The 17,168-nt window shown below is 44.9% G+C and overlaps 1 long non-coding RNA gene across 1 annotated transcript; it reads right to left on the bottom strand.

Annotated features, from left to right (window-relative positions):
• Positions 1-803: 803 nt before the first annotated feature.
• Positions 804-17,099, bottom strand: LOC141052455 (uncharacterized). The gene is made up of 2 exons (XR_012220813.1): positions 16,878-17,099; positions 804-1,002 (listed from the first exon to the last, which is right to left on the bottom strand). It is a non-coding gene; the product is annotated as an uncharacterized lncRNA (long non-coding RNA).
• Between the last annotated feature and the right edge of the window lie 69 nt (positions 17,100-17,168).

The following is a 17,168-nucleotide window of genomic DNA, read 5'->3' on the forward strand; positions in this document are numbered from 1 at the left end:
AGCAAAATTATTATCCCCACCCGTTGTTCCTCTGTACCTGAAGAAACAGAACGTAATTTAAAGCACAGTTTACAATCTTCCCTGAAAACAACAAACTTGTCAGGCAAAGCAAACTTGGGTTCCACTATGGTTTTCCTGGGAGACATTGTTCGTAGACCAGATGTATTAGGATGCTGAAAAACAACCGTACGTAAATCTGCAACCTCCAGACTGAGCTGCTGCAGTTGATCTGTCAGAGCAGTAATAATGGATCAGAAAAAATGGTTACGGTCAGAGCTAATGTCAGGACTCCGCTGTCAGGTGACCCGGGACAAGAGGATCCTTCCCTGCCTCTAACACTTGGGGGCACCCTAGCTCGCTCTATTTCCCAGCGCTCCCAACATGGCCGATTATCCCGTTCTGCCAAAAGAGATTAACACCATTTAAAAAGAAGGTGAAGTGCTTGTTTTCCGTGCAGGAGTAGGAGCAATCAGATGTTGCGGTCTTCTGGCCTCTCTCTGTTGCGGTAACACCGTGACACTCCATGAATATATTGACAACATTCCTTAGATCAACCTATTCAGCTACAACACATAAGAATTCCCATAGACTAAAGTCCTAGAAATGCAAAATGGTGCAGATTCCTAAACCATGAATTAATAAATCATTCTTCATTTAGATACAGTGAGTAAGGAAAGTATTCAGACCCCTTTAAATTTTTCAGTCTTTGTTTCATTGCAGCCATTTGGTAAATTCAAAAAAGTTCATTTTTTTCTCATTAATGTACACTCTGCACCCCATCTTGACTCAAAAACAGAAATATAGAGATTTTTGCAAATTTATTAAAAAAGAAAAACTGAAATATCACATGGTCATAAGTAATCAGACCCTTTGTGCAGTATTGAGTAGAAGCTCCCTTTAGAACTAGTCCAGTCATGAGTCTTCTTGGGAATGATGCAACAAGTTTTTCACACCTGGATTTGGGGATCCTCTGCTATTCTTCCTTGCAGATCCTCTCCAGTTCTGCAATGAAACAAAGAGTAAAAAATGTAAAGGGTGTGAATACTTTCTGTACCCATTCTATATATATATATATATATATATATATATATATATATATATAATTAAGCTCCAAAATTATAGGCTGGTGGCCCAGAAGTGGCTTAAATTATAGAGCAGGGACCCATCAGGGGGAGGTCACCTTGGCCGTGGTTGATGGGCTTACATTAATTGGGCAATTGGGCAATAAGAACCTTCATTTTTCATCTATTACTGTAAGTAAAAAAAAAAAAAAAAATTTTATGAAAATTTTGAGAAGTTTAATCGAAATTGAAAAATATTCAGGATTGAGAGTCCTCAGTAGTTGATACCTTTTAATGGCTAACTGAAAAGATGGTAATACATTGCAAGCTTTCGAGACTACTCAGGTCTCTTCATCAGGCTAGACTAATACAAAATCTGAAGTCACATATTTATGCACAATACAGCCTAGAAAAAATGCAATAGATAAGACAAGTGACGTGAAGCAGAACTATCAATATGGGAGAGGGAGAAACATAAATATAAACATTGGACCAGTTCATAGATAAGGAGTCTGGATGTTTTATGGTCCTCTGATTGGGGTCTAGTTCTGTGTTGCCCCGCAAGGTTTTAAAAGGAAATTCCTTAATTGATGTAAAAAGACATAAATCCATGCGACACATTCATTGAATTGTACTGTGAGGGCACAAATGAGACATTTTACTAGGTAAGGTCATAGTGGTGGGCATTATTATGTGAAGCAGTAGGAACATTGCTTTGGTACCACACAGCAGGTGCATTAATAGGTACACAAGAGAAGCACAAGCTCAGTATTGGGGTATTATCAGTATAGGGAATTTGTGCAGGTTGGAGATAGATGGGGATGGTACTGGAAATGCGAGAAGTCATGTGTATTTGTTGTAATCTCTGCAGAGACCTAGCTAAAGAAATTGTCATGTCGGTCTGGGCCAGATGGAAAAAGACGTGAAAAGTTAACGATTCCATCAGAAAGAATGTCAGCTGTAAGTCATCACCTATAAGTGCACTGTAATCACTTGTATGCTTTGTAGGACTGGCATTTTACCACTATATGGTCACAGTATGATGGTAATATCAGTGCTGGTCTTTGTGGAGATGCTTTTGTAGTTACAGCAGGATCATCTGCTGAGGTTCTCCTTCATCCACTATTAGGGTGTGCCACCATAGTTGTAATCCGAGGTTAGGGGCCCACTCAGATGGCTCACCCCCCAAGCTGAACCCCTAGCTACGCCTCTGTCGCAATGCAATAAAATGTACTTGCATTGTGCAGTGATGAACCAGTGGACCAGGGCTGTGGAGTCGGAGTCGTGGAGTCGGAGTCGGTGCTCATTTTGGTGGAGTCGGAGTCGGAGTTGGAGTCGGTGTAAAATGGACCGACTCCGACTCCTAAAATATATAATAAATTGGGTACAGTAATTCAATGCAGGATGTGCTGAATATTTTTTCATAGGAGTTTGGGAAAGTTATGAAATGTCCTATAAATGGCTGTTATATTCCTGATCTAAGGCTACATTCACACACAGCGTTTTTCCTGTGTTTTTTGAGGATACGTTTTTCAGCTGCAAAAGCTGATCATCTTTTTAAAAAACTGCATCACCTGAAAGGTTTTTGAGCTCATAGATAATGTTTTCAATAGCAAAAGCAGATTAGAAATCTGCTCTATCTATATATCCATTTATCCATATCTGTCTATCCATATCGTATCTGTACCAAAAAGAATGAAAACCGGGTAGTACACCAATATATATTCTGTTCTATCTAAATATCTTGATTATTGGATCATAAAAATGATTAAATGTCTGAGGTTCACATTGTACTACAATAAATTTTTCACTTAAATATAAGCAATATGTGTGGGAGTCGGAGTCGGAGTTGTGGAGTCTGAGTCGGAGTTGGAGTCGGAGTCACAGGTTTGGCTTACCGACTCCACAGCCCTGCAGTGGACTACGCCAATCTTTGGCTGTGTGGCTTGTGTTGCAGCCAAAGTCTCCCTGTAGCCCTTGCTTAACATAGGCATTGTTTGTGGGCTGCTTTTTTTTAAATTATTTTATTTCAGACAAAACCCTGTGACATGACTGCAATGTGTAAATCGTCCTATGGCCTGAAAATCTGACCTATTCCCTGCTCATGTATATCAGTGAGCTAGTAATAAGTCGCAAGTTGCCGTGACCGTGGCACACAAGAAATTCAAATCTGCTGGACTTCTTGAGTTTTATATATTGCTATTGCGGAAACTTGCTGGTCATAACATTTATTCACTTCTGATTGTAGACAAATATCTTGTCACCTGGGTGTCGGGCCCTGACCGATCAATGAAAAAGTAAAAGACAACTTGTTTTAGTGCCATTATTGCTGGTGCGCTCATGAATCAGCTCCCAACGCATTCGCTGGGAAAAGCCGAGCTTCATAGAACCATGAGCTTCCTATATACTGCAATACTACGGTATTGCAGTATTTAGTACAAGTGATCAAAAAATTTGCAGTTTCAAGTCCCTAAAAGGACTACCATAATTTAAGTTTTAAAAATTATGAAAAAAAAATACAGCTCTGGCAAAAATTAAGAGACCACTTCAAAATTTTCAGTTTTTTTCTGATTTTTCTCTTTATAGGTATATTTTTGAGGAAAATGTAAATTGTTCCTTTATTCTGTAAACTACTGTCAACATGTCTCCGAATTTCCAAGCACTAAATTTTTTATTTATTTTCAGAAAATGAGAAATAGTCAAAATAACAAAAAAATGCAGTGGTTTCAGACCTCAAATAATGCTAAGAAAACAAGTTCATAATCATTTAGAAACAACAATACTAATGTTTTAACTCAGGAAGAGATCAGAAATCAATATTTTCTGGAATAACCATGATTTTTAATCACAGCTTTCATGCGTCTTGGCATGCTTAGCACCAGTCTTTCACACTGCTTTTGGGTGACCTTATGCCACTCCTTGTACAAACATTTTAGCAGTTCTTCTTTGTTTGATGGCTTGTGACTATCCATCTTCCTCTTGATTTACCTTCCAGAAGTTTTCAATGGGGTTCAGGACTGGAGATTGGGCTGGCCATGACAGGGATTTGATGTGGTGGTCCTTCATCCACACATTGACTGACCTAGCTATGTGGCATGGCGCATTGTCCTGCTGGAAAAACAGTCCAGAGAGCTGGGGAACATTGCCTGAGCAGAAGGAATCAACTGTTTTTCCAGGATAACCTTGTATGCGGCTTGATTAATACATCCTTCGCAAAGATTAACCTGCTCAATTCCAACCTTGCTGAAGCATCCCCAGATCACCACCGATCCTCCACCAAATTTCACAGTGGGTGGAAGACACTGTGGCTTGTATGCCTCTCCAGGTCTCCGTCTAAGATGACCAGGTGTTGAGCAAAGCTGAAAGTTAGACTCATCAGAGAAGATTACCTTACTCCAGTCCTCTATGGTCCAATTTATGGTCTTTTGCAAACTTCAGCCTGGCTCCCCTTTGCTTCTCATTGATGAAAGGCTTTTTTTTCTAGCTTTACATGACTTGAGATCTTCTTCTAGGAGCCTGTTACAAATTGTTCTTGCCGTGCTCTTCACCCCAGCTGCCATTTGCCATTCCTTTTGTAGGTCACTTGATGTCATCCTGCAGTTGCTGAGTGACATTCGAATAAGATGACGGTCATCCCGGTAAGTAGAGAGTCATTTTCGCCCTCTGCCGGTCTGTAGCTTTGTTGTTCCCAATGTCTGCTGCTTGACCTTGTTGTAATGGACTGCCATCTTAGAAATTTTAAGGATGGAGGCAACATGGCGCTCAATGTATCCCTCTGCTAGTAAATCCAGAATAGAGCCCTTCTTTTACTCACTCAAGACTTTTATTTTCAACTCCTTTGGCATGGTTAAAAGTTATTTTTTCATTCCTATTACTTTTGGGATATTACTAGCACTTGTTTTGCCATCCAGCTCAGGGGCAAAATTCAAATTGGCCATGTGTAGTGCAATGAGGAGAGCAGCGTTGCGGGAGGCAAAGGGGCCCCTGTGAGGCAGGGGGGCCCGCCTGCCCCCAGCGCCGACTCCACCCCGCTCCCCGCAATGATGGAGCCTGGAGGAGAGAGCGTCAGCTGACGCTCCCTCTCCAATCATTCCCCGCTCTGCCTCTGACGCAGCGGGGGCGCGATGACGTCATCACGCTCTCACTGTGTACCAGGCAGTGCAGGAGAGCGACAGGAGCCGGAAGCAACGCAGGCACGAGGAGAAGGTGAGGAGTGTGTTGTTTTTTTTAATCAGTGTGAGTACTGGACTGTGGGGCCACTCTGGGGGGCTATATACCATGCTGGGGGGCTATATACCATGCTGGGCTGTATCATACCATGCTGGGGGGGCTATATACCATGCTGGGGGGCTATATAAAATGCTGGGGGGTGCTATATACCATGCTGGGCTGTACTATACCATACTGGGGGTGCTATATACCATGCTGGGCTGTATCATACCATGCTGGGGGGGCAATATACCATACTAGGCTGTATCATACCATGCTGGGGGGGCTATATACCATGCTGGGCTGTATTATACCATACTGGGGGCAACATAGTAACATAGTAATTAAGGTTGAAGGGAGACTTTAAGTCCATCTAGTTCAACCCATATCCTAACTTGCCCTAACATGTTGATCCAGAGGAAGGCAAAAAAACCCCATGTGGCAAACAGTAAGCTTCACATTGGGGAAAAAAATTCCTTCCCGACTCCACATACGGCAATCAGACTAGCTCCCTGGATCAACGCAACACTAAGGAAACTAGTGTATATACCCTGTAATATTATACTTTTCAAGAAAGGCATCCAGTCCCCTCTTAAATTTTAGTAGGGAATCACTCATTACAACATCATATGGCAGAGAGTTCCATAGTCTTACTGCTCTTACAGTAAAGAATCCGCGTCTGTTATTATGCTTAATGTCATGATCTCAGTGCGGGTTTGACTCGCACACGTGGGGTTAATGTCTGGAACCAGTGCTGATGACTGGCATTTCTGGGGTTAAAGGTTGTGATCCCGGTGCAGGCTTACCTGCACACCTGGGGCTATGATTGTGGCCTCTCCCTGGTTCTGGGGAGGCTTCTTATAGCCTCAGGAAGCTCCCATCCCTGTCAGTTATACTCTTGCCCTTGGCATAGTGTGGTGACCCCTGAGTGTGTTTGTGCTGTTTTCTGGTTACTTGATTCTCTGTGTATGACTCGGTCTGTTCTCTGGATATCGCTTTGGATTCTGCCTGGTACCTCCTATGTCTGTTTGGTTTTGATCTCTGCTTGGCCCTGATTATCCGTTCTGTCTCCTCCCTGGTACTGTACTGATATCTTGTGTATGACCTTTTGCTTTGTCTGACCTCCCGTCTGTTTATCCCTCCTGTACCTCGCTGGTCTGTACTGTGCATGACTTCTGCTTTGCCATAATCTGAGTTCTCTGGCTTCTCTGACGCTAAGCCCCGCCCCCTTGCAGTCACATGACCATAGGTCCTGTGCAAGCTTGCTCATTTTCAGTGTCCGCAGGTCCCGTGCCTCTTTACTTTCCAGCGCTGACTGGACCCTGACACTATTAGCTTGTAGCACGCTTTGTCACCTCTGCTGCCCTTCTCCCCAGGTAACTCTTAGCACTGCTTCTGTACTCAGGACACGCGCACTGGCTCTATGACATTATAACTGACCGTTTCAGGGTTTTTTTTTCTGAAGGGAAGAAAAAAAAAAAAAAAAAAAAAAAAAGGTGTGTGTTATCCTCATGGATCCCATACAAGCCTTGGCTGATCAGGTCAAGCACCTGACCCAAATGTTCCATAAGCGCAATGTGGAACAACGCACGATGGCCCAGACCCAGCAACAGTTGGTGGTTACTGTGCAGGGGGCTGTCGATGCAGGGGCTTCAAGTTCTGGGGGTAGGGATGTGTCATTAGCGTCCCCCGAATCTCCGGTCAAATTGCCAGACCTTTTCTCAGGGGATAAAAAGGAGTTCAGGTCTTTCAGAGAAGGATGCAAGCTTTTTTTTTCTCTAAGGCCCCGCTCCTCCGGGGATGAGTTCCAAAGGGTGGGGGTCATTATTTCCCTACTTCGGGGGGCTCCGCAAGCATGGGCTTTCTCTCTGTCTTCCTCTGCTCCTGAACGTATGTCAGTGAATGCATTCTTTGAGGCCCTCGGGCACATTTATGATGAACCTGACCGAGTGCGATTGGCAGAGGACATGTTGATGAGTGTCTGTCAGGGGAAACACTCAGCTGAGTGGTTTTGTTCTGAGTTCCGCCGCTGGGCGGCAGAGGTCTCTTGGAGCGACGCCGCACTCCGAGGACTCTTTCGCAGAGGCTTGTCCGAGCGGCTGCAGGATGCCTTGGCGTTACATCCCCCACCTAACTCTCTCGAGGACGCCATGACCCAGGCCGTCCGGATGGACCGCAGGCTGCGGGCCAGAGGGGTGATGCAGGTGGATACTCCATTATTCCCCAGTGGAAAAGAGACTGCCCCTGAGCCCATGGATGTAGGCGCCCTCTCCCTGAAGGATACGGAGAGGAAACGCCGGAAGGACAAGCAGTTATGCTTTTACTGCAGTAAAACGGGACATTGGAAAAGGGAGTGCCCGAATTGCCCGTCTTCAAACCCGGTCGGCGGGAAACGACTAGGTCTGAGTAGTCAACGGAGAGGCTGCTCAGACCCTCAGGTACCATTTTCCTCGTTTTCTAAAGTAGTACTGCCTGTGGAACTGTTTGTGGATGGTAGTTCTTTTTCCTCTACAGCCTTCGTGGACTGTGGATCATCTATTAATCTTATTGACTCCCAATTGGTCACACACTGCAAGATAGGGACAGTTAGGCTCAAGGTTCCGATCAAGGTGATGGCCATTGACTCCTCTCCCCTCACTAAGGAGGGAATTCGCTTTATGTCTGAGGTGTTTTTGCTCAGAGTGAGCGCTACTCATGTGGAAAACATAAGTTGTTTTGTGCTGGACAATCTACCTGCAGGGTTGGTGTTGGGCATGCCCTGGTTACAACGCCATAACCTAGTTATTAACTGGAAAACGGGGGAGATTGTACAATGGGGGTTTAATGATTTTGAGTTATGTGATAAATCCGCACTGCTGGTTGAACCTGTTAAATCTGTGTCTGTATCATCTGTCGAGCTGGAAGGTATTCCGGAATGCCTGAAGGACTTCGAAGATGTATTCTCCGAAAGTGAGGCCGAGACGTTACCGCCACATAGACCCTTTGACTGCGCTATTGAGCTGGTCCCGGGGGCTAAATTACCCAAAGCCCGTCTGTTTAATTTGTACGGTCCTGAGTGCTTGGCTATGAAGGAGTATATTACTGAAAGTCTGCGCAAAGGACACATACGTCCTTCAGTCTCACCTGTGGCGGAAGGTTTCTTTTTTGTAAAGAAAAAAGATGGCGCGTTACGTCACTGTCTCGACTTCCGGGAGCTTAATCAAATTACTGTACGGAATACGTACCCCCTTCCGTTGATTCCCGATTTATGTAACCAACTATCAGGGGCAAAGTGGTTTTCTAAACTGGACCTTCGGGGGGCATATAATCTGATAAGGGTCCGAGAGGGGGATGAATGGAAAACCGCGTTCCTCACGACCGAGGGACTATTTAAAAATTTAGTCATGCCGTTTGGTCTTACCAACGCCCTTGCCATATTTCAGAATTTCATCAACGTGGTATTCTCGGATCTCATTGGTCGTTTTGTCGTTATCTACTTAGATGATATTTTGATATATTCCCCCGACAAGTATTCTCATTTGGAACATGTACGAACTGTGCTCCAAAGGCTTAGAGAAAATCATTTGTATGCCGAATTGGAGAAATGTGTATTCTGTGTACAAGAGTTGTCCTTTTTGGGGTTAATTGTATCCGGTGAGGGTTTTCGCATGGACCCCAAGAAGGTGCAGGCCATTGCAGATTGGGTGCAACCCCGAGATCTTAAGGGTCTTCAGCGCTTCTTGGGGTTCGCCAATTATTACCGCAAATTTATCCGGGGGTTTTCGCAAGTGGTCAAACCTCTCACGGATCTAACATGCAAAGGTGCGCATGTGAGAAATTGGTCCTCGCTCGCAAAAGAGGCCTTTGCAACGCTGAAAAAATGTTTTATGTCTGCTCCTGTGTTAGTGCAGCCAGATCCGTCCAAACCATTCGTCGTGGAAGTGGACGCCTCTGAGGTGGGGGTGGGGGCGGCGTTGTCCCAAGGACCTGCCACTCTAACCAACCTCAGGCCATGTGCTTTCTTTTCCAAGAAGTTCTCTGCTGCGGAAAGAAATTACGACGTAGGCAATAGAGAGCTTCTTGCGGTCAAATTGGCGTTTGAAGAATGGAGGCACTTTTTGGAGGGGGCCAGTCACCCGGTTAAGGTGATCACGGATCACAAAAATTTGTCGTACATCGAGTCTGCTAAAAGACTAACGCCCAGACAGGCCCGTTGGTCACTTTTTTTTCCCGTTTTCAGTTTACGATTACATTTCGTCCAGGGTCCAAGAATGTCAAGGCTGACGCCTTATCACGCAGTTTTCAGCCGGTGTCGCCCCCTGAGCCACCATCCTCCATTCTTCACCCTGGGGTTGTAATAGCAGAGGTCTCATCTGAATTGGAACGGGAGATTCAGGGGGCCCAGTCGCAGGCCTCGGCGGCCAAGCCGGAGGGGAAGTTGTTTGTCCCAGAGCAACTTCGCCTGAAACTCTTGCAGGAGTTCCATGAATCCAAGCTGAGTGCTCACCCTGGTATTTCAGCCACACGTCTGGCGGTGGCTAGGATCTTTTGGTGGCCTACCCTTGGTTCGGACATAAAAAAATTAATTGCTGGTTGTGGGGTCTGCGCTCGTTCTAAAAGCTCTCATAGCTGGCCGGCAGGGGAGCTGATACCCTTGGCAGTGCCCGAAAGGCCATGGACTCACTTATCCATGGATTTTGTTACCAATCTCCCTCCATCTAAGGGTAATACAGTGGTATGGGTAGTGGTGGACAGGTTTTCTAAGCAGGCTCATTTCGTACCCCTGTCGGCACTACCGTCAGCTGAGACGTTGTCCAGGTTGTTTGTGCAGCATGTGGTCCGGTTGCATGGGGTACCCCTGAATGTGGTGTCTGATCGTGGTGTGCAGTTTGTGGCTAAGTTTTGGAGTGCTTTCTGCAAAAAATTAGGTATGTCTCTGTCCTTTTCATCTGCATACCCTCCAGAGAGCAATGGGCAGACGGAGCGCACTAACCAGTCCCTGGAACAGATCCTCAGGTGTCTAACCTCTGCTAGACAGAATGACTGGTGCGATGCACTGCCGTTGGCTGAATTTGCCTTCAATAGTCGGGTGAGTCAATCCACTGGTAGGTCCCCTTTCTTGATTAACTATGGGTTCAGTCCTCATTTTGGTGAGTTTTCTCGTCTGGATTCGGGGTGTCCCGGGGCTGAGGACTCTGTTCAGTGGTTAAAAGATACATGGGCAGAAGTTCAGCGGAGTATATCTAGGTCTCAAGGCAGGTATAAGTTTTTCGCGGACAGGAAACGAACACCTGGTCCCATGTTTCGGGTGGGAGAGAAAGTTTGGCTCTCCACGCGAAACATTAAGTTAAAGATTCCGTCAGCCAAGTTGGGACCCAAATTCATTGGCCCGTACAAGATTGTGGAAAAAAATCAATCCAGTGGCGTATAGGCTGTGCCTTCCACCCTCTTTCAAGATCCCTAGCGTCTTCCACAAATCTCTACTGAAACCTTTTGAAGCAGTCCGGGGAGACTCCGAGTCTGCTGCTCCTCCTGTTTTGGTCGAGGGGCAGGTGGAGTATGAGGTTGGTCATATCGTAGATTCCAGGTTGGTACGGCGGTCGGTACAGTACCTAGTTCATTGGAAGGGGTATGGACCGGAAGACAGGTCCTGGGTACCGGACCGGTTGCTGCATGCTGATCGCCTGGTGCGGGCTTTCCATGCTAGGTACCCGGGCAAGCCTGGGGGTCCAGAGGCCCCCCGTTGAGAGGGGGGTACTGTCATGATCTCAGTGCGGGTTTGACTCGCACACGTGGGGTTAATGTCTGGAACCAGTGCTGATGACTGGCATTTCTGGGGTTAAAGGTTGTGATCCCGGTGCAGGCTTACCTGCACACCTGGGGCTATGATTGTGGCCTCTCCCTAGTTCTGGGGGAGGCTTCTTATAGCCTCAGAACGCTCCCATCCCTGTCAGTTATACTTTCGCCCTTGGCATTGTGTGGTGACCCCTGAGTGTGTTAGTGCTGTGTTCTGGTTACTTGATTCTCTGTGTATGACTCGGTCTGTTCTCTGGATATCGCTTTGGATTCTGCCTGGTACCTCCTATGTCTGTTTGGTTTTGATCTCTGCTTGGCCCTGATTATCCGCTCTGTCTCCTCCCTGGTACTGTACTGATATCTTGTGTATGACCTTTTGCTTTGTCTGACCTCCCGTCTGTTTATCCCTCCTGTACCTCGCTGGTCTGTACTGTGCATGACTTCTGCTTTGCCATAATCTGAGTTCTCTGGCTTCTCTGACGCTAAGCCTCGCCCCCTTGCAGTCACATGACCATAGGTCCTGTGCAAGCTTGCTCATTTTCAGTGTCCGCAGGTCCCGTGCCTCTTTACTTTCTAGCGCTGACTGGACCCTGACACTATTAGCTTGTAGCACGCTTTGTCACCTCTGCTGCCCTTCTCCCCAGGTAACTCTTAGCACTGCTTCTGTACTCAGGACACGCGCACTGGCTCTATGAGCAAGTGTAGTGTGGTGTCTCTGACACTTAAACCTTCTTTCCTCCAGACGTAGAGGATGCCCCCTTGTCCCCGTCACAGGTCTAAGAGTAAAAAGATCATTAGAAAGGTCTTGGTATTGTCCCCGCATATATCTATACATTGTAATAAGATCACCCCTAAGCCTTCGATTCTCAAAACTAAATAGCCCCAAGTGTAATAACCTGTCTTGGTATTGCAGACCCCCTAGTTCCCTAATAACCTTGGTCACTCTTCTCTGCACCCGCTCCAGTTCAGCTATGTCTTTCTTATACACCGGAGACCAGAACTGTACACAGTATTCTAAGTGTGGTCGCACTAGTGACTTATATAGAGGTAAAATTATGTTCTCCTCCTGAGCATCTATGCCTCTTTTAATGCATCCCATTATTTTATTTGCCTTTGCAGCAGCTGCCTGACACTGGCCGCTAAATGTGAGTTTGTCGTCCACCCATATACCCAGGTCTTTTTCAGTGACAGTTTTGCCCAGTGTTTTACAATTAAGCACATAATTATATATCTTGTTCGTTCTACCCAAGTGCATGACCTTACATTTATCCCCATTAAAGCTCATTTGCCATTTATCAGCCCAAGCTTATAGTTTACATAAATCCTCCTGTAATATAAAATTGTCCTCCTTTGTATTGATTACCCTGCAGAGTTTAGGGTCATCTGCAAATATTGAAATTCTACTCTCTATGCCCCCTACAAGGTCATTAATAAATATGTTAAAAAGAAGCGGGCCCAAAACTGACCCCTGTGGTACCCCACTGCTAACCGTGACCCAGTCCGAGTGTGTTCCATTAATAACCACCCTTTGTTTCCTATCCCTGAGCCAGCTCTTAACCCACCTACACATATTTTCCCCTATCCCCATTGTTCTCATTTTATGTATCAACCTTTTGTGTGGCACCATATCAAAAGCTTTTGAAAAGTCCATGTACACCACGTCCACTGCATTCCCTTGGGCCAGTCCGGAACTTACCTCTTCATAAAAGCTTATCAGATTAGTCTGACAGGAACGGTCTCTTGTAAACCCATGTTGATATTGGGTCATAAGTTTATTCTTCTCCAGATACTCCAGTATAGTATCTCTTAGAAAACCCTCCAGGATTTTACCCACAGTTGAGGTTAAACTTACTGGCCTATAATTTCCAAGTTCAGTATTTGTCCCCTTTTTGATTATTGGCACCACATTTGCTATACGCCAGTCCTGTGGTACAGACCCTGTTATTATGGAATCTTTAAAGATTAAAAATAATGGTCTATCTATGACTGTGCTTAATTCCTGCAGTACTCGGGGGTGTATCCCATCCGGGCCCGGGGATTTGTCAATTTTAGAGATTTTTAGACGCTGCCGTACTTCCTGCTGGGTTAAGCAGGTGACATTTAATGGACAATTTTTATCCCTGATCATGTTATCCGTCATGGGATTTTCTCGTGTAAATACTGTCGAAAAAAAGTCATTTAGCATATTGGCTTTTTCCTCATCCTCCTCCACCATTTCACCCAGACTATTTTTAAGGGGGCCAACACTGTCATTTTTTTAGTTTCTTACTATTTATGTAGTTAACGAATATTTTGGGATTATTTTTACTTTCTCTGGCAATGAGTCTCTCTGTCTAAATCTTTGCTGTCTTGATTTGCTTTTTACAGAATTTATTTAATCTTCTGTATTTATTTAATGCCTCATCACTACCTACTTGCTTTAATTCTCTAAATGCTTTATTTTTGTCACTTATTGCGCCCCTTACAGCTCTATTTAGCCATAGTGGTTTCCTCCTATTTCTCGCATGTTTATTCCCATACGGTATATATTGTGCACAGGTCCTATTCAGGATGCTAATAAACGTCTCCCATTTTCTTTGTGTATTTTTATGTCTCAGGATATCGTCCCAGTTAATTGCACCAAGATCATCTCTCATCCGTTGGAAATTTGCCTTCCTGAAGTTTAGTGTCCTTGTAACCCCTCTACTACACATCTTATTAAAGGATACATGAAAACTTATTAATTTGTGATCACTATTACCCAAGTGACCCCCAACCCTTACATTTGATATGCGGTCTGGCCTGTTGGTTAATATTAGGTCTAGCAGTGCCCCCCATCTTGTTGGGTCCTCAACCAGTTGTGAAAGGTAATGGTCTCCCATAGTAGTCAAAAACCTATTACCTTTCCTGGAACTGCAGGTTTCGGTTCCCCAATGTATTTCAGGGTAGTTGAAGTCCCCCATAATAATGACTTCTCCTTGAGTCGCAGCTTCATCTATTTGCTTTATGAGGATATTCTCTGTTGCTTCCATTATTTTTGGAGACTTATAACAAACCCCTATCAGTAATTTATTATTTTTCCCCCCTCCCCTTATCTCTACCCACAGGGACTCTACATTTTCATTAGATTCATATATATTATCACGAAGGATGGGTTTTAAGGATGATTTTACATTTAAACACACGCCTCCCCCTCGCTTATTTGTACGGTCATTTCTGAACAGACTATAGCCCTGTAAATTAACCGCCCAGTCATGGTTCTTGTCCAGCCAGGTCTCAGATATCCCCACCATGTCATAATTATGCTCCAACAACATTAACTCCAATTCCTCCATTTTGTTGGCGAGGCTTCTGGCATTAGTATTCATGCACTTTATGTATCTCTCTGTACCTCTATTCTTTCTTAAATTATACCATGCTGGGCTGTACTATACCATACTGGGGGGTGCTATATACCATGCTGGGCTGTACCATACCATGCTGGGGGGGGTAAATACCATGCTGGGCTGTACTATGCCATACTGGGGGGTGCTATATACCATGCTGGGCTGTACTATACCATACTGGGGGGTGCTATATACCATGCTGGGCTGTATCATACCATGCTGGGGGGGCTATACCATGCTGGGGAGTGCTATATACCATGCTGGGCTGTACTATACCATACTGGGGGGTGCTATATACCATGCTGGGCTGTACTATACCATACTGGGGGGTGCTATATACCATGCTGGGCTGTATCATACCATGCTGGGCTGTACTATACCATACTGGGGGGTGCTATATACCATGCTGGGCTGTACCATACCATGCTGGGGGGGTAAATACCATGCTGGGCTGTACCATACCATACTGGGGGGTGCTATATACCATGCTGGGCTGTATCATACCATGCTGGGGGGCTATATACCATGCTGGGCTGTACTATACCATACTGGGGGGTGCTATATACCATGCTGGGCTGTACCATACTATGCTGGGGGGGGGTAAATACCATGCTGGGCTGTATAATACCATGCTGGGGGGGCTATATACCATGCTTGGCTGTATCATACCATGCTGGGGGGGCTATATACCATGCTGGGCTGTATCATACCATGCTGGGGGGGCTATATACCATGCTGGGCTGTACTATACCATACTGGGGGGTGCTATATACCATGCTGGGCTGTATCATACCATGCTGGGGGGGCTATATACCATGCTGGGCTGTACTATACCATACTGGGGGGTGCTATATACCATGCTGGGCTGTACCATACCATGCTGGGGGGGGTAAATACCATGCTGGGCTGTATAATACCATGCTGGGGGGGCTATATACCATGCTTGGCTGTATCATACCATGCTGGGGGGGCTATATACCATGCTGGGCTGTATCATACCATGCTGGGGGGAGCTATATACCATGCTGGGCTGTATCATACCATGCTGGGGGGAGCTATATACCATGCTGGGGGGGCTATATACCATGCTGGGCTCTGTATCATACCATGCTGGGGGGGGCTGTATACCATGCTGGGCTGTATTATACCATTTTGGGCGGCTATAAACCATGCTGGGCTGTATTATACCATGGTGGGCTATATACCATGTGGTGGTGGGCTATATACTTTGCAGCTGTTATATACCATGGGGGGTACATTTTACATTATATTCTATAAGGGGAGGCTGTGTTATATAATATGGGGGGGCTGCATTATATTTATTATATTCTATGGGGGCTGCATTATACTATATGAGGAGGGCTACATTGTATTCTATGGAGGGGCTACATTATATCCTATGAGGGGGTTGCCATATATTCTATGGAGGGGCTGCATTATACTATATGGGGGGACTGCATTATATTCTATGGTGGGGTTACATTATGTTCTATACAGATATTATGTCCAGCCCTGCATAGCCTCAATATTAGATAACAACAAATAACTTTGTTGCCCTATGAAGGGTTGGGGGGCACAAAAAATTTCTTGCACAGGGGCCCACTACAGTCTGTGTCCGCCCCTAATCCAGCTTGTCCTATTGCAAGAGGATTGTGAACACCACAGCAGGGTTTTTATACTTTGTTAAATAAGATTTGGATCAGGTGACCACTTAATCAGAAGCACATTAAGTAGAATGAGGTGTACGCTGGTTGGAATTCAACTGACACTGGAATGGAATGGCTGTCAGACATGGAGAGAAGCTGATTTTTATAAAACTAAGAAGTGCTCTCTTAATTTTTGCCAGAGCTGTATTGATAAGTTTACATCACTACCCCCCCCCCCCCCCATTAAATAACTTTAAAACAATAAACATATTTGAAATTGTTGTGTCTAAAACAAAAGTCAGATCTACCAAAATATATATTTAAACCTTATGATAAGTGACAAAAAGAAACAGAAAATAGGAACACAGAAATTGCCATTTCTTTTAATGCGGCTCTTCCCGCAAAAAAAAAAAAAAATAATAAGCCATCAAAATGTTATATATATATATATATATATATATATATACACACCCCAAAATGGTATCCAAGATGTCAGACTGCAACAAACACAGCCGTACTCTGCTCTATGGATAGAAAAGTAAGACGTACTGGTCTCACAAAAAGGTGACAAGTCAAGATTTTTTAAATTTTTTTTTTTTTTTTTTTTTAAACAAACTTCAGATTTTTCCCACAGCAAAATAATAAACTGAACGGGTGTTTTGTTGCCGTAATCCAACCGACGTGAAGAATCAATTTTTACGTTGCAACGAATGTTGTAAAAACAAAACCTAAAAATGCTGGAACTGCAATATTGCTTTTTTTTTCTGCTTTCCAGTACACTGTATTGTTAAAATAGTTTATGTCATTGGAATGAACTGTACCTGAAAAAAAGCCCTCATTTTGGTTATAGTTAAAAAAAGCCAGAGCTCCTGAAACAAGAGGAGGAAAATCCAAGCACGCTCCCCGGCCATGAAAGGGTTAATCGCCCCGGTGGCAATGTGCCTTTGCAGCAGCGCAGCTCTCCATTTCCGGCCTCTGCAGCCCAGCTGGTCATTTCGTCTCTTACGTTCCATGCCCTGTGCATTTATAGGAGCGGTCATAGAGTTCACCAGTCACGTCTATCTCCTCACATCCTAGTGCTCTATGGTAGGAGGTGACGTACGCACCGAGAC

This window comes from Dendrobates tinctorius, unplaced genomic scaffold (genome assembly GCF_039654945.1).
Source record: "Dendrobates tinctorius isolate UK_male_01 unplaced genomic scaffold, ASM3965494v1 ptg000160l, whole genome shotgun sequence".
In the NCBI taxonomy this organism is placed as follows: domain Eukaryota; kingdom Metazoa; phylum Chordata; class Amphibia; order Anura; family Dendrobatidae; genus Dendrobates; species Dendrobates tinctorius.